Source organism: Takifugu flavidus, chromosome 12 (genome assembly GCF_003711565.1).
Source record: "Takifugu flavidus isolate HTHZ2018 chromosome 12, ASM371156v2, whole genome shotgun sequence".
NCBI lineage: Eukaryota > Metazoa > Chordata > Actinopteri > Tetraodontiformes > Tetraodontidae > Takifugu > Takifugu flavidus.
In genome coordinates this window covers 9,169,434-9,190,838 of record NC_079531.1, presented here as the reverse complement: position 1 = coordinate 9,190,838, position 21,405 = coordinate 9,169,434, and the positions used below count along the sequence as shown (strand labels likewise).

The 21,405-nt window shown below is 42.2% G+C and overlaps 1 protein-coding gene and 1 long non-coding RNA gene across 8 annotated transcripts in view; one reads left to right on the top strand and one right to left on the bottom strand.

Annotated features, from left to right (window-relative positions):
• The window catches only part of zgc:172282 (leucine-rich repeat and fibronectin type III domain-containing protein 1-like protein), a 118,322-nt gene extending 102,845 nt beyond the window's left edge, over positions 1-15,477 (bottom strand). For 5 of the 7 annotated variants that reach the window (XM_057049836.1, XM_057049839.1, XM_057049840.1 and 2 more), the window contains exon 1: positions 15,202-15,378. The gene's annotated coding sequence lies outside the window, so the exon portion shown is untranslated. Of the gene's footprint in view, positions 1-15,201 lie in introns of all 7 variants that reach the window. The other 2 variants (XM_057049838.1, XM_057049837.1) reach the window with 2 other exon arrangements.
• LOC130535047 (uncharacterized) lies at positions 15,234-20,545 on the top strand. The gene is made up of 3 exons (XR_008953027.1): positions 15,234-15,363; positions 19,508-19,599; positions 19,683-20,545. It is a non-coding gene; the product is annotated as an uncharacterized LOC130535047 (long non-coding RNA).
• Positions 20,546-21,405: the final 860 nt, after the last annotated feature.

Here is a 21,405-nt window from a genome sequence, read left to right as displayed (position 1 = left end):
TATTACATTAGCTGCAAACACGCAACACACAAGGGATGAATACTAACAACCTAACAGAAACACGCAATTACAGCACCAGCGTCGTCCTTTAGGCCACATTTTCACCGAGAAGACATTTCTGCTTTAGTCCTCTCTGAAAATTGTTATATGCCAGTATGTTGCCCATAAATTAACATTTTCTCTCAGAAACACTCTGAGCATAAATATTACGCAACATGCAATTTACTGAGCTGGTCCCCCAAACAGCCTGACTCCCATTAGTAACAGCGAACAGGTCTTTTCTCCCAACAGTCTAATATGAGCGGGAGGAAACAAAAATGTGTGCCTCGTAATTACACCTGACGTCAGTTTTCAAATGCATCTCGGCTCACTTGAAGGTTGTGTTTCCTATAAAGAGATTAAGGGTCGTCGTTGGTAAGCCGGAATTTGTTAAACGGACGTGGAGCTTTATTGGCCAGTGTAATGACAGTGGTTCTGTTAGGGCCAAGTTATCTTACGCAGGTTCCATACACTTGTGTCGCTTCTAATGCTGGTGTGATTCTGATGAGAGGACTAAAAGGTTGTGACAGAAAGTTACCATAAAAAGTGTTTTTACTTCATATTTTACAAATACATAAGAAAGGTGAGGAGAAAAAAAAACCAGCACAACTGCAGACAATGACATGCCCATCACTGATAATAATTGATTTTCTTTTAAATTGTAAATAAGGGTTCAGGCCAAAGTATTGACGTAACCTCTTGCTAACAAGAAAAGTGAATGTGTGAATGTTCATGTCAGACACGCCAAGAGGGAGAGTTAAGAGGGCAGAGGAAGAAGGAAAAGAAGCAACTGACAGATTCAGTGAAAGAATAAAATAATAAAAACCTGCTGTGTTGGGGACCGCAGCCTAATGGGAGTTGATGGGGATCAATTACTAAATTACACGCTGCACTGGTCATCAGTCTATAAAAAGCCTGTTCTGCTTTGTTAGCATGAGAGAGAGAGATAAGGAAAGAGATAGGGAGAGAGGAAGAGGAGGGGGCAGAGCGAGGGAGAGAGAGAGAGAGGTGTATTAGTGCTACAGTAGATGTGGTGTGGTCACGCAAACTTCTGCATGTGAGTCAAGATGAGCAGACGTTGACAGTGTAACATACACACGCCTTACAGAGAGAGGTCTGTCAACTTGCTGTGTGTGTGGGTTTGTGCGCATGTCTGCATTTGTGTGTGTTTTTGTGTGCGTGTGCGCTTGTCTGCATTTGTGTGTGTTTTTGTGTATCTGTGTGTGCATATATGTGTGTGTATTTGTCTGCATATGTGTGTGAATTTTGTGTGTGTTCATTCATTGTGTGTCCATGTGTGTTTGTGTACATGCATTGTATTTGTGTGTGTGTGTGTGTGTGTGTGTGTGTGTGTGTGTGTGTGTTGTACTTGCTGCAAAATTATAATTCAAACAGACCCTTTCCTCCTGAAATGTGAAACCAGGATTAAAATAGGCTTCCTTCTTTTCCCTGCTGCTCATCAATGCACTTGTTTATTTTTCACTTGATTTAATTTATAAAATGTTCCTGGGCACATCTTATCCCCTTTGGTACCAGTAAAAGTTCACTTTATTTAACCACAATGTTTATAAAGTGGTTTATTTTATCACAGTAACAAATATGAAACCTATGCTTTTACTGTGACTCTTCACTAAAAAATGAGCTTCTTAGGATGCATTAACATTAGTATTAGAATCAGCATGAGTAGTTGATGGGACCACGCCCATGTCAGCTACCAAAAATAAAAAATATTGACAACTGTCCAGTGTGTTGATCATATAATCCCACAGACCAAAGCAACACTAAAGATTTGATTCCGTTCACATCCAACCCGCTGAAATAAACACTGTCCAAGTTTACGTGGAATCATGTTTCCTTAACTACAAAAGGTGCTCATTTGCATTCTTTCAGCTGTTATTATTGGGCTATTACTGTTTGACCTACAACATCACCAACCATTACCGTAACCAATAGCATGCAAGTTTCAGTCCAACGGTTGCATCCACATGTAGGAGTAGATCAATTTACAATGGGAATAATTTTTATTTGTAGGTGTTATGTAAAGACGCTGGGTAAAATATTAGGTACATATGTAGCACTTCAAGTATATCAGAGTGTGTTTTTCTCAGGGAGACTGTGTCTCTTCCTCCACCCAGCAAGACCCTTTTTCTCCCTCCGTGTGCTCAGACTCTAGGGAGGGAAGGCAAATAATGGAAGCCCACCTCCCCTCATGGTTGTCAGCTGCGTCATCCAGGCATTAGATGGCAGAGTGGCACCAACATGCTCATTAGCTGGTGAGGTGAAGACCTCTGCTGTTTGGAGACAGATCAGAGGTGCCTCTCCGTAGAGGGAGCGGTGGAGCTCCGTGACGGAGGGCCATTCCAGTCAAGGGTCAGTGAACCCGGGTGTCGAAATGCTACTGAACTAAAATGTAGCAACCAGGTCCATTTATGCAACCTGCATCTCCATCCAAACAAAAGAGCTGCTTTATACTCACAAACTGGGCCAAATATAATAAAACATTTTCATGAGTGTATGTTTAGCATATCTTGGAAACCTTGATAGCAAGTCTAAAATTTTACGTACAGTTGAATTACTGTTGCAGTCATTTAGCAAACAAATGGGAATGCATTCACTTTCTTCTTCAAAAGAAATTACATTTAAGTACTTTGTGGTCCAGGAGCAGTGTGCTTAACAGAAGACTTTATCCTTTTCCCACCTACAGTAAATACAATTTTAATTAGATGTAAAATAAAGGATAAAGCAGATTTTGATGTATACTTATGCCATACTAACAATGTGAAGGAATGCCAGTCTCCATGTGTACTGTATCTATCCAATATTCTAAAATATTAACACATTAAAGGATTCAAGATGTTGCCATGGTAATTTAACTTCCTGGGGGATGGAAGGGAAGGAAAGCCACTGTAAAGAAGGTTTCATAATCACTCCTCTGATGTTCAGCAGTGTTGCTCATGATGGTGAACATTTCTCTGAAGGACTCCACAGCCACGGTGGGGTGTTCACCATCTCTTTCACTTCCCGTAGCTATGAATCTTATTTTCAGGAAGAAAATGGAGATTTTTTAAAGATTTTCATTTTATCGACAGTCCCTTTTTGCAAAGCCGTTTTTGTTTCTAGGGCAATTAGTGACCCATGAGCGTGCAAAACACCAGCAAGCATGTGCGTCCCATCCATAACATGAAAAATTCTGCCGTAGCAAATTAGTCGTTTATTGTGTCGACCTTTGTTTTGTTTTAGTTTTTTTTTTTATGACTTTGGCTTTGGCCAGATGTTTGTCCCAGTTGTCTGTTGGCCTCAGTGGGACCGAACCACTGATAATCCCACCATTGGACAGATGTGGTTCCCACAGATAAGACTGTGCCTATGGACATAGCATGTGCACGGTTACTGCATATCACAGGCTATTTAAGGACAACTGAGACTGTTAGGATGGACTATACAGTATACGGTTTTAAAATATACCAAGCTAGAATTTTGGTTTATTTTTATCTTTTAATTACTTTCCAGAAAGGAAATTCCTGCATTTGAGCTGAGCGTAGGGAACAGTTGAACCTCAGATTGCTAGACATTAGTAGTTCACCAGTTAAACTCTGGTAATCGGAATTTAATAAACAGTGCTTTATTTTCATAACTTGTGACCTAATTATTTGTTTCATAATGTGCTGAGTCCATTATTCATTCTCCTTGGAGGATGAAGCCAATTAAATAATCAGTATTGCAACAATAATTATCGTCACAAAGTCGCATTATTGTTGCAGTTCTCACAGTACGACCAGAAATGGACTCAGAGCTGAGTAAAGCCAATATCACTGATGAATCTGGAGTGATTTAAATAGCTACGAGGATTAGTTTAGCATGGCATGAAGGCTACATGGGAAAACTTCATTGTAACAGCTGCCAGCTCATTCAGTTGGCAGCGAAACACAACAGCTGGGACACGGACTCCTACAGCTGACACACCCACACACACTGTCAGTCCAGTCACTGCTGGAATATATTGAATTGGAGCTATAAAGACGTACAGGGCACAGAACACTTCAAAACTCAAGCAGAACATGAAACCCTATGCCAGAATATCCGGCCAATCAGGGTATTTCGGAAACTACTGCTTTTAATGGCCGTCTTCCCCATGGCTGTTACTGACTGATTTGTGTTTGATCTATAACCTGATTTATGGAGCGCTTGGCATGGCAGCAGCAAATGGCTCCCACTTCCAGAGCAGGGGCCTTTTTTATGGCTCTGTGGAACAGAGCATGCACAGGGGACTCCTGCCAAATGAGTACAGAAAAATAATAATCTACGTCTTGGTACAGCATTATCCAATCAAATATTTAAAATGAGGATGGAGTAGCATATACTACCATTAGAGTTTGGGCTGTGACTGACAGCAACATGAATGGGTCGGACAAAGCTACAGTTTTAAAGACCTTGATGAGGAGTTAGCCTGAATGGTCCCACAAAAATAAATTTTCCATGCAAAAAAGGTCTTTTATAATGGCAGTTCATCTAACTGTAGTGTGTTGGAATGTGGAATATCTCAGGGAAATTAGATGTAGCACAGTAAAGGTAAAACAATCTGTTTGTGAAAATGTGTTTGAATCTGCTTTTAGAGTGTACGTTTAGTCAACAGTTCTGGGGCTTTTAGGCGTCCCTTTAACCTAGTGAAAGAGTAGCGGAGGAGGCAGTGATTAGAAAGGTCACGAAGAATGCTGTTCTATCTTCTTCCCGTACTTGTGTAGGTTTCCTCCAGGTTACCTTTCCATGGTAGAGTGCAATGACGTGCAGATTAGATTAGACTGACTCTAATCTGCCCCTGTGTGAATAACAATGTGTCCTGCAATAACCACGGCCAACAGTTTTAACCCGGTCCATGGGGATGACTTTATCTTCTGGTGGAAAACAGGTAGAACCCAGACTGGATGCATTTAGCAAGTAGAACAATGTAAGCAGCAGTTACAATGGAACAACTGCACATTTCACATGATAAATAAATGTTCTGCTGTGAAGAAGGTTCAACAAGGTGGTTCCAGTTTAGATGCCAGCGCAGCTATAAAGACAATAGTTATTGAACAGCAGCAACAAATGCCTTGTTAAAACTGCATAATGTCACTGTTATTCTGTAGCACACTAAAGAAGCCATTACTGCTTTTTCAGTAGTGAGATAATACTAAGAGCCATGTTTTAATCGAGGCCCACTTATCAGTGGACTTTCATACTGCCGAAAAGAGAAATGGAGAAGCAGACTTTGCATATCTGAGACTGAAAATGACAGAAATGGAAAAAAAAGGTATATGAGGAAGAAGGAGCAGTCGACCTCCGTCCTACCATCCTGGTGCTATACAGCATCAGAGGGAAGAGAGAGCCACTGCCATGTCAACCTCGTATCATGTTTCAAATGAAATCAAACCTAGATTTGACTTTTCCAAGCTCCCCTATCCACCCATCAGGACAAAAACTCTGCGGGAGAAAAAAGGCATCAAATTACCCTGATGAAATAATCCTGATCTACTGTGAACAACTCGCTTCATGGTTAACGGCTCCAGACTTCCGAATAGTTTAATCAAGACTCTCCTGATTGCTTTCCAACTAGGCAGATCTTTCCAAATGCTACTATCCTTTCTGACAGTTATAAACGCAGCAAACAATGGCCATTGAAAAACTGGAAAAGCATTTCACAAAATGTAGTTGTTTATTTTTCTGTTGGTACCCCTCCCCTTCACCTGCATTGACCCGAGCCACTGGGCTTTATGAACCTATCTGCTAGCTCCTTCAGAACCCATTATCTGAGGAAGATAACCCTCTCCAGTCTAATTACTCCTCCCGACTATCGTGCAGATTGTCTGCCTATGGAGTGTCAAGTAGCCCATTTAAACCCAGCAAGATATGGTGTTAATATCAGAGTCATTTTGGTAACTGGAGCAAGAGATCCATCAGCGCTGAGGGGTAAACTCTTTTCTGAGCATCTGTTGCCCGACAAGGTTAGAATTGATTAGCATCTCTGCCTACAGACAATAACAGTGATGTCAGTAGCATCTAATGTTTAATTTAACGTGAAAGTTTATGAAGATGTTTGGGAAGCCTTCCATAAGTGCTCTGCTGCGTGGGCATTCCGTTCTTACATGTTGCTTACTGGTAAAGGGGGAAAAGCCCAAACGAGCCAGCAGGGTGATGCTGGCTATTTGCAGAACATTCTGGTCTGACACAAAGTCATTTGTGATTATTAGTTTTCCACTGCATACATTGCAAATGATTAAAATTTGCTCTCAACCTTAGGAAGATTTCCTTAATCCCACATTGTATGTGTGTAGAGCACTGATGAATAATATGTGTTGGCTGCTGTAGCAGCGTTAATAAGGTGAACAATCCTGGGTCCCTGTTGTGTTTTCTGAGAGACACCTCTTAAAACTGATCCTTTAACCATCATCAGCATCTTGGTTTTTATAGGCAGATTTTATTTTTAGAGCTGTCAAAATTAACGCGTTATTCCAGATTCAGTCATAGTGAGTAATTTGATAGAAAGTTTTCACACAATTTACATGTGTGCAGTACGTTCATAATTGTTCTCCATGGGGAGGGGCTGGTGCTCCACAACACTACCGTACATCCTGGAGGAACTGTTCAGTCAAGGAACAACACAGTGACCATCTCGGTGGGGAGAACCAAAATAACACAAAAAACAGAGTGACATGAATCAATCCAACAAATTTCCAGTTCAAGATTTGTTTATTTTTTACTCCGACATCTGGACACTCAATCTGATTTATAGTTTGAATACAGCACACCATGAGGAACTGTTATTAATTGGGCTTTATGCTTAAGATAACAGTGGCCACTGTGATTTATCTGGTTAGAATTTCAATCATTTGGCATTTCTGGTCATTTTTATTTTTAGCTGCTAAGGTTTTTTTTAAAATCCTGTTTATAAATGATCCCTTAATCTGGTGTCTTCAGGGCCATTGAAAAACTGACATCAGCACGACAGTTTACATCACCAAAACAAACTGTGCCACTGTCCACCCAACTCACCACACACACCAACCGTGGCTGGAAGCATGCAAGGCTGCAATACACATTTTAATGTGTCAAAAGTTAGTGAGGTTTTCATTTATGTGACTCATCATAAAACCTTTTTTTTCTGCAGGAACGTACTGTAACAATTTCTTGTCCATTAAAAGTCCATTAATAATTATCCTCAGAAAGTGCTTAAATGATCAAAATTACTCTCAGTGTCTGTCCTTCTTTGCAAGGCTGTGCTTGACTGGAGTAAAGAGAGTATCGAAAAATGAAACGTTTTATATTAAAAGACTTTGACAAAACTTTCAAAACTACCGGTATACAATTACCGAAAAGTGACATCCACAGAGTTGCTTTAATCTTTTATCAGACACTTTTTGATCCATTAATGAAATAAGAAGAACTGACAAATTGCTGAAATTGTAATTTTTCAGGACTGTGTGCTCTAACAAGGATACTGTACTTCTATGGATTTGAAGTGGCAGAAAAGTTGGAAGGTAACGGGAATGCAGCGAGAGCATTTATGTGCCAACATAAAAGAGGTAGTGAGTCTGATAAAGGGGGGGCATTAGGTCTAATTATCAGGATTCATTTTCAGGCAAGCTAATATTAGCATCATTAGCTCTTTCAGAAGAGGTTTAGGCAGGAATGTAACAATGTTGTCTCCAAAACTGCATCATTATTATAACATTTCATTAATGTTGCCTTGGGCCCATGTCAGAGTCTCCCTTGCTCTTTTTTCCCCACCAGCACTATTTATATTAAAGTTGCATTAAAAGCAAAATGCACTCATGCAGAGATTCATTTAAAATGATTTAGAAAGAATGCCTTGATGTGCACTTTATATCATACTCATCCATTAGTCAGTGGCAAGCATCAATATGTGAACAAAGTCATTCTAATAATTTCTTCTTACCTCTCAGAGGTGGAAAACTGAGAAAGTGAAATGTTGATCAAGAGTGTTAACAATCACCTTTTGTGTCAAAAGTCTTTGTGGAAATGGCAAAAGCAACATAACTAACTTAACACACTCATTTTAGACATGTTGGTATTATTTTCTTTCACGTGTTTTAACATTTTCTGGTTTTTATACAATCCACATGTTGAAATAAAAGCCTTCAATTCAAAACAGAGCAAGTCTCATTAAAAGAAACAAGTGAGATTGTAAAAATGACAACAACAATCACACAAAGATAAACACATCATGAGACTTTTACAAAGAATGTTTCCAATGAAAGATCCCAGAAATAGCACCAGCACCATCACTGGTCACACTGGGTTCATTGACAATGGCGTCGACATCATTAGCATTATCAGTAGCCACAACTGCTCTCCACTACAACTTTTACAGGTACACATACTATACATATAACTAGCATATTGTGTATATTCAGAAATTTTGATTTAGAGAGTAAAAGTTTGCACTAACAGTCTACAGTGTTAGAACTCCAGCCTGGAACAGACCTCTATAATAGTGCACTTTAAAATGGCAGACAGAAAGCAAGAGAGCAGACAGCATTAAGACAAATTACAAAATGATACAGGCGGTAAAGTGATGCCAAAATAAAACAAAGTGAAGAAAAATGAGAAAGTGGGATTTGAAAGAAATAGACTTGGGTATCCATCCATCATGCAGCCTTGCCTCTGCCAGACATGGGCAATAGATAATACACGAGTGTGATAGGGAAAAGTGCACACTCCTCTTCTATCTATCTATCTCCACTCGCTATCTGGGTTCACTTGTCAGGTCTGCTCTGTCAAGCCCAGACCGAGACGATTGCAAAGGAACAGAGAGAGGTGCAGTTACTCACAAACACAAGGGTGTCAACAAAGAGCCTGACACACACTCAGCAGCAGTTTAAGTAAAGAAAGGATACAAGAAAGACATGGTGTGATCCGCTGCAATACATCATCAGTGTGGAAGAGATAAACACCTGAAGGCTGCTGAAGCTACTGACACACAGTCTTAAAACAGTCACCACACTGGCCGGAAAAGATGTTTCCCACCCCCAACGCCACAGATAATACTCTGTATTTATATGTGCCAATTAATGGCTGTTATTTGTCGTATTTACCACCCTTGAGGCAGCCTGTATGAAAGAATGTAGTGTAAAACTCTGCGACAGTGACCAGGTGAGCAGGGCGCATCTTTATTCAACACCAGCCCCTGAAAAAGTTGAAGGCCTGCATGCAGTTCAGCATTATTTGAGGGGACGGGGACGGTTGGTGGAGCGATTTCAATCTCCTCCCAGTCAGAAAGGCATTCGCCGGCAGCTCATTTCCACATGCGTTATTTGCGGCAGGAGGTGCGAATGTGTGCAAATTCTGACACAAATTTAAAATTGCTTTTAAAGTTACTCCTGAAGCCTGTGATTGATGCAGAGACAAACACGTGCTGACTCCCCCTAGACCAGGAGGGAGGTCAAACATATAAAAGGTTTCCTTCGGTCCATTTACTTTCTATATGCTTTATACATATACATACACACACACACATATACAGTATATATAAATAAATAAAAATCTCTTCCTCGCCCTCCTGGGCGGTGCCTCCTTCCTTCAGACTCGGGTCCTCTACCAGAGGCCTGGGAGTCTGAGGGTTCTGCGCAGGATCTTAGCTGTTCTGCGCTCTTCTGGACAGAGATCTCTGGTGTGGTTCCTGGTATCTGTTGGAGCCATCTACTCAGGTTGGGTGTTACTGCCCCTAGTGTCCCAATCACCACTGGGACCACTGTTGCCTTCATCCCCCACATTCTCTCCATCTCCTCCTTCAGCCCTTGGTACTTCTCCAGCTTCTCGTGTTCCTTCTTCCTGATGTTGCTATCACTCGGGATTCCTACATCTATCACCACCACTGTCTTCCGGTGTTTATCCACCACCACTATGTCAGGATATATATATATATATATATATATATATGATGCAGGCTGTGTTTCAGTTACCGCCGTTAAGTCAGGAACTTATTGAAAAAGTCCCTTTTCCATTTACTCTGTAAGCAAGTACTAATGGGGGATTGCAGGATCCCTGTACATAAATATTAAAAGATCTAGTCAAGCTCAAGAGCTGTGAGATAAGTAAGGCCATTTATAAAATTGCCTTGACATCTGTTGCAGCTGCCATGTAATATATTGCTTCCAATCGCTTCTGTGTTTCCTATTAGTGTTTGTTTCGTGCTACCTGAAGGACCGGATAGAAAGAAGGAGACACAAAACCTACATTTTCTATGAGGTCGTAATCTTCCTGATTACGTATCCTCAAACTTCCTGATATTCATGTTGCGTTTTATTTGAAAGAATCACATTTATTTGCTAGAATCACATCTGTGGGATGCTAATCCCAGGAATTTCCTGTTTAGCCATACCATATGTATATTTATAAGTATGGGATTATGTGAAATTTGAAGCTGTTTTTCACATCGTAAATCTAATCAGAACCACGGAGGCTAAAATTGTGTATTTAAAAGGGTTTTTTCTCTTAAATCCTTGCATCTCAGCCCTGTTCCTGGAACATCTTGTCCTGATTTACCACCATCTCTTTCACACAGACACAGTGGAAAAAAGAAAGGAACGTTATCAAAATGAGCACCCGTGCTGGTTGGGGTTAAGGTTTGGGGTTGACAGACGTTATCACCTTTTCAGCGGGCCGTGTTTAGGACAAAGTGCTTTGTTTTTGCGCCGCTAAGCGCTGACAGGCTTCTGTAGATTTCACGGCACCTGTTTCACCCGCCGACACTGACATTTCCCGCCCATAGGCTGTCTGCACTCTTGCCTACTTGGGAGCCTCAGCTGACAAGTTCAACCAATCTTGCACAAACTCCAACAGTTATTTCACAAAATAATAATAGAAAAGCTCAGCTATCCTGACATGTACCATGTTCTCCACTGAAAGGAAATAAAAAAGGAGAAAGGAATGTGGCTGAGAGGCCAGGAGCTGAGATTAGACTGCTCAGGTTTGTGGTCCAAGATTGACTACTATGGACAGCAGCCTGACATGGACAGTAAATATCCATATTTATAAGTATCCGGTATAAAAAAAACACAAATTACCACAATTCCTTGTGGGGCCTGTGATGGTAACTAAAGCTGAAGTTAACATAAAGTTTATTCTATGATCTTCATCATTATTATGATATATATGACTGTGTTTGCTGCAGCTATACATCCAGACTGCCATCACACCCAACTCAGGATGGAGAAGGGAAAGGAAGAAGAATTTAAAAAAAAGAACCCAGAAAAAGAAAGGAATAAACCTGTGAGGATGTTTGGAGTCTTGCAGGGTGTACCCCTGATTCCATGCTACTTTGCAGTTGGCATCCTTTCCCTCTCTTTCTCCTCTTGCTCTCCTTCTCCCCCTTTCTCTATCTCTCTCCCTCTCCTCCTCTCTTTCTCCTAGCACAGTCCCTCCCCTTCACCTTCTCACGTCTCCCTTCCTCTCTTTCAGCATCATCTCTCACCCGCTCTTCCCTGGTGAGGTGGGATTACGCCAATGAGCCAGCATCTGCTGTCATGCACACGCACACACACATGCGCACACACAAATGCTGTGGACATTTAACCCCCTGCTGTAGTGGGCAGCATGTGGCGGTGTCGAGAACATCGCGGTGACATATTTTTGGACGTTGAAAGTCAGAGGCAGCTTGCTGCTGTGTCGCCGTCTTCACACTTAAAGCTTCTCTAGGGAAAAGAAATTCCTTCCTTCCTCATTATTCAATCTGCCGTCCACTCCTTTTCTTCCTTCATCAGTCATCCCCCTCATTCACAGCACCTTTTCCTGGCCTGATTATTCTTCTCTTCAGCAGCCTTTTCTTTGTTGATCAATGCATTTCTTTATCTCTTTCTCGTTTCTCTCCACCACATAAACAGGATTTGTTCCTAATTGATGTGCCCTGTTCAATAAAGGTCACCCCCCACCAATAACCTTTTATGTTCCAGTTTTCGGCTTCTTTTAGTGCCTCCATCCTTCCACCCTGCTCCTCCTTTCCTTTCATCTATCTCCTCTGCTCCATGTCCTGCCCTGCATGCATTTAATCGCTCATCCCGATTTACCTCTTGTAAATCTTGCAGTTGTTACCGTAAAAGGTGTTTGTACCTGCAACACTTTTAGTCTAGACTGAACTTGCAGGCCGTCGCATCAATCTATCGGGGTGAAACTCTGAAATTCATTCAGCTTTGTATCTAAATTCCACGGTTTCCTGCACCGCCTGTCTCTTCTTAAAGACACATCAATCAACTGGAATCCACACTCCTCCAGAATGTGTCATCACCTGCATATTTATCATACCAGCTGACTATCACAGACTGAAGAGGAAAACTACTGGCCGTTTTGAACAGCCAACACTGACTTCAGCATCCCAGACATTATTTCAGATGTCGAGACATTTTCTTCCCTTGGAGATTTGAGCGTTTGCCATTTTGAAAACTATTACAGAAGCACCAAAGTCTCTTTAGCTCATGTGAGGTGCATTTGTTCAGATTCTCCAGGAGGGTTGAAATACTTGTCTGTAAAGTGTCCTGCTAAATGCTCCATCAATTATCACGGGGGGGTCAAAGATAATTAAGCTCTGCAAGGGTCAACCACGCAAACCTCAGTTTGCCTGGATGACATCTATTAGACTCATCACAGGAGATTGATGAAAACGGACTAAACGATGGTGGTTTTGCACCAACAAATGAACTCAAACACTTGAGGATCTGCACTCAGGTCCTGCAGAAATTGCAGACTCATCATTCTCCTTTGAGCTGTTGCCAGGAAAAGGTCAGAAATTTCCTCATTATGATTAAAATGTGTCAGGGTCGGGATCACAAGTGGGGAGAGGCAAGTGGGGACACTATAAAGCATTTTACACACCGACATCTTCAGTGCACAGTTCTGCTTCTGTTTTTAGGAAGAAGGAGCCTTTATTTCCCCACATTGTAGCTGTGACACTTAAAACCTCAAAGGGTTTTTTCCAGATTTGACATATGCTGCTGAAGGATGTCGATGAGTAAACACAGGAAGTGATGCCTCCGAATTCCACTCAAGCACCACAATATCTGCATTTCCAGGATATTGGCTAATATTGAATTGTGTATAATATTTTTGCGTTAAGGAAAGCCATACAGTCAAAATACCAAAGCATTTTTATTCTCAACACTGATAAGTAGCGACAAGCCAAAAACATTTAGAAGACTGAAGTCTAAAGATCAATTAATTGGTTTAAATTGCTCTCCAGGCAGATAAACGACCATAAAGGAATCTTTCTGGCTTGTTATGTTGTTAAAAGTTGTGCAATAGCTGCCATTAGACAGCATGTGGTCAAGACTGCATGTTGGCTTCAAAGAGACCCAAAAAACTGAACTCCAACCCATCACGAAGACATGGCTCCTGTCAGCTCTCAGGCTGTCAGCTCTCGTCTATAAACCTCAGAGAGACGAGCCTTCTGTAACTGTCACCTCTGTCTTGGGTGTTGTTGGACTCGTTCTGATGGGCTGACAGGAGCAAGAAACAATCTGTTTAGCAGCTGATGAACCAGTCAAATTAGGCTTCACAGAAAATGTCGATATTCACTCTGAAACGGTGTCCAATGTTAGAGCAGAAGTTCACCCCAGATTGGTAAAGATTACGTTTCACCCCTTTGATCCATATTCAGGTTTTCCTCACATTCATCAAGCCTGTACAAAAGTATAGATCTACATTCCTCTGATTATTGTTGGTCTGAAAATGCCTGGAGGAGTTGGTGAAAAAGGAAAACATCAGTGGGCTGCCATTGCTTTTCTCATAAAGAGTTAAGTTACATCATTCTGCGGCATACTTATCACCTGTATCCAGTAAAATGGTGGAAAAAATTACAGATAAAATTTAGTTGGAGTGGTACATTTTCTTAGTGCAAAATTCAGGTATAATAAAACAATTTAGCAACACACAAAAACAAAATGTTCACATACTAAATTTAGCTTCTAGCAAAACATTACACTAATTTGGATTTTGGATAGTATTAACATCCAGGCTGGCGCGTCGCCCGTATCCAAGTTTCCCAACATATTATTACTGAGTGGCCAAAGTTACTGACTGTTGGTGAAACATGAGCTACATTTACTCCTGGGTGAGCTACATTTTTTACAACACAATGGGGAAGCAAGCCAACGCAACACACCTGTCTGGATGGGGGAGCCATTTCTGGAATTGTCTACATTTGCTGTTTTCAGAACATCTATAAACATTTATTTTTGATGCACAAAGAAGCAATGAAAGTGAAGTGAACCAGTAAACCAGAGCTAATGAGCTGATGCAGGACCAACAGTTGGCCCAGTGCAGTAATGCTGGACTGGCTCCTGGCTACAGCACAGTGGAGGGTTGCACTTGGCCTCCAGCGTGCAATTGTTAGAGCTTTCTTAATGGATCGTGCTGTAGCACCTGCTCTGTATCCTTTGTCCCTCTCGCACATCTTTACCCCCCCCCCCCAAAAAAAGAAAGAAAATCTGCTGCGCTAAAGTCATCCCATTACTTTCTCCTGTTCTTTTGCATTTCATCACACTTTCCCAACAGTTTAGCCCCACTTTTCCCCTGAAAACATCCCCCCATTCATCCAGGTTGCCATCTCCCTTCAACAACCCCCCACACTCACTTTACAACCCAGTCTTCATTCCCCTCAGTTTAATCATCCACATAGATCTGTTACAGATTTTAGCTCCCACAATTCCTTCAAACCAATTCCTTCTTTCCACGCTGTTCCAAGTCTTCTGTTCTCCCAAGAATCATCCACATCCTTTAACTCTGCTCCCATCTCACACCATCTTTTCAGCTCAGTCTTTTTTCAGACCCACTTCTGCGAGCTCCACGCACGTCAAGAGCCCACCTCCCACTCCTTCACCACTATCCATCCCTGCATCTTCCTCTCCTTCGCCTCTGGCTTTAATCTAGAGAGGGGGTACCCACTGCCTTCAAATCACATGGAAAAGAAAACACCAGCGCCATTATCTCTCTATCTGTCTGGTGTGTGTGTGTGTGTGTTGTGTGTGTGTGTGTGTGTGTGAGGGAGAGAGAGAGAGAGATCATCCATATTTACAAACAGACCACTCCAGAAAAAGAGACAATCACCACAAAACATTCAATAAGGCAGAGAAAGAGAGTTCGAGGAGAGAAGAGCAGATGATAAAAGTACCGTACCTGAGCTCCTCTCCTGCCTGGATAGAGGTGATTCCTCTGGTGAACTACTCCACTCCGCAAAGGATACGTTAACCAATACTCATCCACCTCTGAGAAATGTTTCCAGCCAAACGAGAATAATATCCAGTTTTCTTTGGTCTCCCTGGAGTCGCGGTGGGGCAAGTAAGATGCTTTAACTGATATCCGGGAGCCCGACTCGTGCAGCCCGTCACCCACAGTGAGCTGATGTCCGACAATGATGCTCCCGGGCAGAGCTGCGAGCGCGGAAAAAGCGCCGTTAGAGCGGCGCGCTGCCGCGTTGCGCGCCCGATCAGCGGCCAGACGAGCGCTCCTTTTGAGGGATATATCAAAGTGTCAAGGGTTAATGTCCGGTGGGTAGAATTTAGTTAAAAAGCGAAGGGGGAGCCGGTGGGAGGCGGCAGTGATGAAGAAACGTCGCGATCTGGAGTCGGGCACGATTGTTAGTTTTAGGTGAGCCGGTTAAGCTCCCCTAGAGCTCTTTGCTCCGTTCAGTCATTCCTGTACACATCAACACATTTAAGTCATTCAAGGATTTGGTCAAACCTCAATCACAGAATAACAATCCAGTCGGATTGTCGCTAGGCAGGTGAAATACGCCCCAAGGTTAAAAGAGCGTAGCAATGATTACTCTTGTAATAAAGAGAATCGGTTGGTGGCAGAGCCAGGAGAGCTTGGAGAAATGACTCTACCCTCCTTCCAGCCACTGAAGTGACTTTGCGTTGACCTCTTTCCTCTCTTCGCGTCCTCCTTCACGGAAGAGAAGCCGGACAACAGCGCGTTCTGTGCGGCGGACGGCACCTTATTGACAGAGGCGTTCCAGATCAGAGGAAGGGCGAGCTTCACACAGAGAGGAAAGCCGATAGATCCCACCGACAAAGCAGTCTCACACTACATTTAATGTCTTCTTCTTAAAAGCTTTCTGATCCGCCGCGGTGAGCATCTCCGCTCCCTCGGGCGGATACTTTCACACTGCGCGGGTTTGTCCCGGGAGGCGATCTACGCCTACGATCTCCTCTCCCGTCTGCCTGCTGTTCTCCGCATCCGCGTCGGTCTCTGGCAACTGACAAGCGTCTCCTCCGCGATTTCAATACGTTATTAACGGATGCGGGGACGTTCTCATGACCGTGCGTGATGCAAGCGCCGGGGCGTTTGCCTGCTGCAACCACCTGATATACTGTAGTTTGGATCCATCCTATCATACAACAAGCGGGATTTTTTTTAATCCTCTATAATTCCATCCATCTAGCATTGGACTTTAAGTTATTATTGCAGTTTACATTTTTTTTTGTTCATAAATACGTTGTCCTGTAGGAGTTTCCACTGGACGGAAATAATCCTAAATAAATAAATGTGGGTGTCACAGACCTGATTGATGTTTTAACAACCCCCCCCCCCCCCCCCCCCCACCACCACCACCACCACCACCACCACCACCAAAAAAAACAAAAACGTAAGTTTGTGTCATCAGAGGCAGATTTAATAAATACAGCCATACAACGGTGTTGGGGTTTGGATGCAGTAGGGGATGGTAAAAAGAGAAAACTCGACAGAGGAAGAAATAGAAAGAGACAAACATCATAAAAATAAGAGCTATCACATTGGGGCCAGGGAAATGAAAGTTCTGATGCTGTGTGTCATGTTCTTTAACCTCAATTGAAATAGAAAAACCTCTGGGCCACATGGACGAAAGGTCAACTAAATAAATGTGTTCATGTGAAAGGAATGGACAGAGAGAGAGAGAGACAAATGTGAGGTGTGGAGGTCTTGGACGGTTATTTTAGGAACCATATTTGAAAGTCACTTTGGCAGGCATGCTGAGTGGTTTTGTTTTAAGCCTCAGAAAAGAAAAGAAAACCAGTCAATTTCTGCTATCACCCACAGCAGTTATCTTATTTCTGAATCCCCTTAATAGAAAAGTACTTATTGATCTGAGAAATCCTCTTGACTTTTAAACGTTAGTTTATTTTCTCGGAGACGTCCAGCAACGTAACGACTGTGCTGCAACACAAATGCAAGCTAAACATTGGATCATTGGGTTAAATGGGCAGGATGCTGAATGTTTTAGCCTGCGGTGTTCTATCATCTGTCTGGATTCTAAGCACACAAGATTTAATTATAGGGGTCAACCCAGATTATAACTCTAGTGAATTGTGACCTTTGTGTCCCAACTGTCATCATTTGTATTGAGGTAATCTCACCCCCACATGAATGCTTGAGAACTCTGGAGGTTGAAACTATCAGCTTCTGAAGGAATAAACTCCTGCCCAAAAGAATGTTTTGTTCTAAATGTAAAAGATGGTTTCAGCAGGTTTTGGACTTCGTGATTGCTAACTTTAAAGCCTGTGATGTCATGTGTGATGGCATCAGCACAATGGTGGTGATGCAGCATTTAGCTGTATTTACTCGAGTGGTTTCTGGAGGCTCTCTGGAGCAGAAACAGAGCATTTGTGGAGTTGAGCCAGAGAGACAGAAAACAATAAGAGGTTACAAGAGATAAAGACTGAGAAAATTTGGGAAATACAAGACGGTTAGGGAGATAAAAAAAGACCCGGAAGACCCTCCAGGCAATTCAGCAACACGGACAGAAGTGTAGTGAGATTTAGCAGTGAAAGGCCAGAACAACTTTATCCTCAAAGAGAAAAGCCAAAAGCTCTTCTCGACATGCACTGATCGTTCCTCTACTCTCTCTCTCTCAGACTTGCTTCTTTAACTCGTACCATCAATTTCTCCCCAAGCATCCACCCTAAATCCTGCGCACTTTGTTTGTAACCATCCCTTGTAGATCAGCATCGATACGATAGCTGATAGGAAAAAATGGAAAATGTGTTGGTACACGAGCAACAAAAGGACACAAACTCATGGATTTGTGTATTTTAAAATACTGAGTAGATCATACAAAGCACAAAACTTTTTCCAGAATGTTGTGCTGATACTGTCGAACTGGTAAAGATAGTGTCTCATTTGATGGTTTTGTCTTTGGAGATTAGTATTTGTGTTTCATGTTTTTGTCAGATCCAGTTTTCTGGAGATGTTTGAAGCGAAAAGAGAGGGCTCTTCTGTGTCATCACTCTACAGAAGGATCTGTGTGTCGGCTAGACTCAAAGTACTTCTTTTTTCCCCATTCAATCAACATCCTGTTCCTTGCCTATAGTTTTCTGTCCCTGTCAGAGACTCGTCGATGAACTAATGTGTCAGTCTTGGCGTCAGTGCCTCATGTTGACAGATGATCCATCATTCTGTCAGGTAATTGATGGTCATTGACTCGCTGTGGGTTTAAGCGTTTAATTAAGGAGACTAAAAGCCTGTTTCACAGACAGGATTAGTTGTAACGATGGAAACAGAGTCCTGCTTTCCTGGTGGCAAACTGCAGACAGTTAGGAGTCCTCTTCATGAATCAACCAAAACTAAGGTTTCATCTTTATTAAAACAGCATCCTTGTAGAGTGGAAGGAAACGTTCTCAAACAGCACAAAAACAAGACAAAAAATGAAAAGATTTGAGCTCGATTGTACAGTTTCAGTCCCAGATTGCATCCTATCGCGTTCAGCCTAGCATGCTATTAAAAGGGATTTTCCATTGCTAATATTAATTTAGTTGCTAACAACAATGGATAATAATTGTTTTCTTTTATTTAACAAGCTTAAACATTCCAAACAAAGAAGAAACGTCTGCTTCAAGCTGTGATGAGAGTCAGCAGGGCATCACTGCTGTGGCTCTTATTCAACTCCTGTAGAAGAGAATACATTGGCAATTTGCAAGCTTTCTTGCAAACATCCTGACACGCGGGAAAAGACCACAATGTTAAAGACAACCAAAGCTCCTCTGACTTGAAAGTTTGAAATCCCAACCAGAAAGTGCCAAAAGTATGAGAGCATATTTATTATTTGTGGAGTTGGCCATATTTCTAATTGTTCTAAAGATTCAACTGGGACTCAGAACAGTGGGACTCACTACATCTGATTGTTTTTGTGTTCAAATCAAACCATCTGGCTATTTCAGCAACATTTTTAATGAAATTGTGTTTTGGTGGCAAAAAAGAGAAATGTTTAAAGCTTAAACCTTTTAGGTGTTGTGATCATTTTGGCCATTATCACTATAGTTAACGGATATCATGGATAGAGCCAATTAGGTTTTTTTTGTGCTTTTTGACTTTGCTGAAGTAAAGAAAGTAATCATTTTAAAATATGTGTTTACATTCTAATCTTAAAAAAATCCTGTTTTTGCATCTTTAAAGTTTTATTTAATGATTTTGATTTTGTGACATTGTTTTCTGGCACTTTTCACAGTTAAAAGCAGAAACTGATTGGAAATCAGGAAGAGCTGTATAGGAAACTTGTCTTTACCAGCCCAACTGTTGCTTGATTCCTCTGGAGAAAAGGTGACTGATTAGCTTTGGCTGTGTTGTAATAAGGCAAGTCTTCCATTTCACTCCTCAGAAAATAAATAAATGTATGCCCTCAGGGTGCCTGTTTACTTCCTGGAGCGAGGGATAAGCAAGACAGATATGGTTCTGTCAGAGTGGCAAGGTTACAGTCTAATGGAGCTCACAGGAATGTCTCTCCTGACACGTCCACAACGCCAGGCCAGCTATTACATGGCAGAGAGAGAGGAAGGGAGAGAAGGACAAACCGTGACAGAGTGACAGTGAACGAGTCGAAGTGGCCTTCTATCACAGAGGGAGAGGGAACGGCCCTGGTGCGGCTGCAGCACTCTCATCCATCACTCCCCCTTCCCCTCAAAGTAGATCTGAGCATAGAAACAACGGCGGCTGTTATCTGTACTAATGCTCTTATGTCTACATCACACGTTATGCTTTGGGTATGATTCTGAATTCGCCCTTTTTTTGTGTGTTTGTGTTACCCTCCTCCCTCCTTCAGCTCTCACTTGTATAGTTACCCTGGTTGGACATTACTGGCTCTTTAAATCACTGCTCCTCTGCTCTGCCTGTGTCATCAGCCCACCTGGAGCACATCAGGCCTAACCAGTAGCATGATACAGGGCTTCACAGCTTGTTGTTGAGCCCTCCTGGCAAATCACGTTTTAGGCTTGCAAAAAGGGTTTTTCTGCCCTCTGTTTTTATGGAGGTTTTAGAAAATAATTTTGGACTTTTGCACTGCTACCTCATCTAACCTGCTTGTCTCTCATTTCCTGCTCTTCTCTCCGCCCACCACTCCTTTCTCACTCCCTCTGCCCATCAGCCATATAGCCATTGTGTTACATCATTAAACATTATTTTTTTGGTTGTCCAGGTACGGGAGGCTGACTCCATCGCTACTTTTAAGATTAGGCTTAAAACCTACCTCTTCGAAAAAGCTTCCTCTCCTCTCCTCATCAAGTAAACCAGTAATGCTATTTGCTGTGTAGTTTTCTGCCCCCCCCCCCCTTCTGTATATATTTACAGGTATCACCGCCTCCAGAGCTGTATACTGACCTCCGACCCCACTGACCCACTCAACCAGCAGCTTATTCAATTCAATTTAATTCAATATAATGTATTTTTGTATGTATTTCTATGCTCCTCTCCTCTCCTCTCCTCTCCTCTCCTCTCCTCTCCTCTCCTCTCCTCTCCTCTCCTCTCCTACCTATTCTATCCTCGACCTGTCCTCCCCCTTCTCCTCTCTCTCTACCCAGCCGGCCATCAGCAGGAGGGTCCCCCTACATGAGCCTGGTCCTGCTCAAGGTTTCTTCCTGTTAAAGGGGAGTTTTTCCTTGCCACTGTTGCTTGTCTGGGGTTAGGCCCTGGGATTCTGGAAAGCGCCTTGAAACAATTTTGATTGTAAAAGATGCTATATAAATAAAGATTGATTGATTGAAAGTGGTTCCTTTTTTTACAGATACTGTCATTTTCAATATAAGAAGGCTGGGGCTGTGTATGTGTTTGTTTGTATACGTGTGTGTGCGTGTGTGTGTGTGGGGGGGGGTGTTAGAGTGGGTGTGTGTGTGTGTTTGGGGTGTTGATGAGGATAAACATAGACATAAAATGCAAATGGAAGATAGAAGTGCAGAAAAGGAAAGTAGAGTCTCCTATGGCCCAGCCTGGCAACGAGTGATGGGAAGAAGATCAGGAAGAGAGAGAAGTCAATACAGAGTGAGAGCGTGACACAATCACAATGTGTGTGTGTGTGTGTGTGGTGTGTGTGTGTGTGTTGGGGGTGGGGAGGATCAGGTCACACACTCCCCCAAT